Genomic DNA, 3583 nt, shown 5'->3' on the forward strand with positions numbered 1-3583 from the left:
CTTGCATAGTGCCATTGTACAAAGGCAAAGGGGATAAGAGTGAGTGCTCAAATTACAGAGGTATAAGTTTGTTGAGTATTGCTGCTAAATGATATGGTAGGGTATTGATTGAGAGGGTGAAGGCATGTACAGAGCATCAGATTGGGGAAGAGCAGTGTGGTTTCAGAAGTGGTAGAGGATGTGTGGATCAGGTGTTTGCTTTGAAGAATGTATGTGAGAAATACTTAGAAAAGCAAATGGATTTGTGTGTAGCATTTATGGATCTGGAGAAGGCATATGATAGAGTTGAAAGAGATGCTCTGTGGAAGGTTTTAAGAATATATGGTGTGGGTGGCAAGTTGTTAGAAGCAGTGAAAAGTTTTTATTGAGGATGTAAAGCATGTGTACATGTAGGAAGAGAGGAAAGTGATTGGTTCTCAGTGAATGTAGGTTTGTGGCAGGGGTGTGTGATGTCTCCATGGTTGTTTAATTTGTTTATGGATGGGGTTGTTAGGGAGGTGAATGCAAGAGTTTTGGAAAGAGCGGTAAGTATGCAGTCTGTTGTGGATGAGAGAGCTTGGGAATTGAGTCAGTTGTTTGCTGATGATACAGCGCTGGTGGCTGATTCATGTGAGAAACTGCAGAAGCTGGTGACTGAGTATGGTAAATTGTGTGAAAGAAGAAAGTTAAGAGTAAATGTGAATAAGAGCAAGGTTATTAGGTACAGTAGGGTTGAGGGTCAAGTCAAAAGGGAGGTAAGTTTGAATGGAGAAAAACTGGAGGAAGGAAAGTGTTTTAGATATCTGGGAGTGGATTTGGCAGCGGATGGAACCATGGAAGCGGAAGTGAATCATAGGGTGGGGGAGGGGGCAAAAATTCTGGGAGCGTTGAAGAATGTTTGGAAGTCGAGAACATTATCTCTGAAAGCAAAAATGGGTATGTTTGAAGGAATAGTGGTTCCATCAATGTTGTATGGTTGTATGGATAGAGTTGTGCGCAGGAGGATGGATGTGCTGGAAATGATATGTTTGAGGACAATATATGGTGTGAGGTGGTTTGATCGAGTAAGTAATGTAAGGGTAAGAGAGATGTTTGGAAATAAAAAGAGTGTGGTTGAGAGAGCAGAAGGTGTTTTGAAATGGTTTGGTCACATGGAGAGAATGAGTGAGGAAAGATTGACCAAGAGGATATATGTGTCAGAGGTGGAAGGAACAAGAAGTGTGAGACCAAATTGGAGGTGGAAAGATGGAATGAAAAAGATTTTGAGTGATCGGGGCCTGAACATGTAGGAGGGTGAAAGGCGTGCAAGGAATAGAGTGAATTAGAACGATGTGGTATACCGGGGTTGACGTGCTGTCAATGGATTGAACCAGTACATGTGAAGCGTCTGGGGTAAACCATGGAAAGTTGTGTGGGGCCTGGATGTGGAGAGGGAGCTGTGGTTTCGGTGTATTATTACATGACAGCTGGAGACTGAGTGTGAACGAATGGGGCCTTTGTTGTCTTTCCCTAGCGCTACCTCACACACAAGAGGGGGGAGGGGGATATTATTCCATGCGTGGCGGGGTGGCGATGGGAATAAATAAAGGCAGACAGTATGAATTATGTACATGTGTATATATGTATATGTCTGTGTGTGTATATATATGTGTACATTAAGATGTATAGGTATGTATATTTGCGTGTGTGGCCGTGTATGTATATACATTGTGTATGGGGGTGGGCCGGGCCATTCTTTCGTCTGTTTCCTTGCTAACGCGTGAGACAGCAACAAACCAAAATAAATATATATATATATATATATATATATATATATATATATATATATATATATATATATATAAATAATTATAAATATATATATATATATATATATATATATATATATATATATATATATATATAAAGAAATGAATATATATATATATATATATATATATATATATATATATATATATATATTTTTTTTTTTTCATACTATTCGCCATTTCCCGGATTAGCGAGGTAGCGTTAAGAACAGAGGACTGGGCCTTTGAGGGAACATCCTCAGATGGCCCCCCTCTCTGTTCCTTCCTTTGGAAAATTTAAAAAAAAAAATGAGAGGGGAGGATTTCCAGCCACCCGCTCCCTTCCCTTTTAGTCGCCTTCTACGACACGCAGGGAATACGTGGGAAGTATTCTTTCTCCCCTATCCCCAGGGATATATATATATATATATATATATATATATATATATATATATATATATATATATATATATATATATATATGTATATATCCCCCCTGGGGATAGGGGATTAAGAATACTTCCCACGTATTCCCTGCGTGTCGTAGAAGGCGACTAAAAGGGGAGGGAGCGGGAGGCTGGAAATCCTCCCCTCTCGTTTTTTTTTAATTTTCCAAACGAAGGAACAGAGGAGGGCCAGGTGAGGACATTTCCACAAAGGCCCAGTCCTCTGTTCTTAACGCTACCTCGCTAATGCGGGAAATGGCAAATAGCTTAAAAGAAAAAAAAAAAAAGAATATATATATATATTTATATTTATTTTGCATTGTCGCTGTCTCCCGCGTTTGCGAGGTAGCGCAAGGAAACAGACGAAAGAAATGGCCCAACCCACCCCATACACAATGTATATACATACACGGCCACACACGCAAATATACATACCTATACATCTTTAATGTACACATATATATACACACACAGACACATACATATATACCCATGCACACAATTCACACTGTCTGCCTTTATTCATTTTCGTCGCCACCTCGCCACACATGGAATACCATCCCCCTCCCCCTCATGTGTGCGAGGTAGCACTAGGAAAAGACAACAAAGGCCCCATTCGTTCACACTCAGTCTCTAGCTGTCATGCAATAATACCCGAAACCACAGCTCCCTTTCCACATCCAGGCCCCACACAACTTTCCATGGTTTATCCCAGACGCTTCACATGCACTGATTCAATCCACTGACAGCACGTCAACCCCGGTATACCACATCGATCCAATTCACTTTATTCCTTGCCCGCCTTTCACCCTCTTGCATGTTCAGGCCCCGATCACACAAAATCTTTTTCACTCCACCTTTCCACCTCCAATTTGGTATCCCACTTCTCCTCGTTCCCTCCACCTCCGACACATATATCCTCTTGGTCAATCTTTCCTCACTCATTCTCTCCATGTGCCCAAACCATTTCAAAACGCCCTCTTCTGCTCTCTCAACCACACTCTTTTTATTTCCACACATCTGTCTTACCCTTACATTACTTACTCGATCAATCCACCTCACACCACACATTGTCCTCAAACATCTCATTTCCAGCACATCCACTCTCCTGCGCACAACTCTATCCATAGCCCACGCCTCGCAACCATACAACATTGTTGGAACCACTATTCCTTCAAACATAGCCATTTTTGCTTTCGGAGATAATGTTCTCGACTTCCACACATTCTTCAAGGCTCCCAGGATTTTCGCCCCCTCCCCCACCCTATGATTCACTTCCGCTTCCATGGTTCCATCCGCTGCCAGATCCACTCCCAGATATCTAAAACACTTTACTTTCTCTAGTTTTTCTCCATTCAAACTTACCTCCCA

This window comes from Panulirus ornatus, chromosome 24, assembly GCF_036320965.1.
Source record: "Panulirus ornatus isolate Po-2019 chromosome 24, ASM3632096v1, whole genome shotgun sequence".
NCBI classification, from domain to species: Eukaryota; Metazoa; Arthropoda; class Malacostraca; order Decapoda; family Palinuridae; genus Panulirus; species Panulirus ornatus.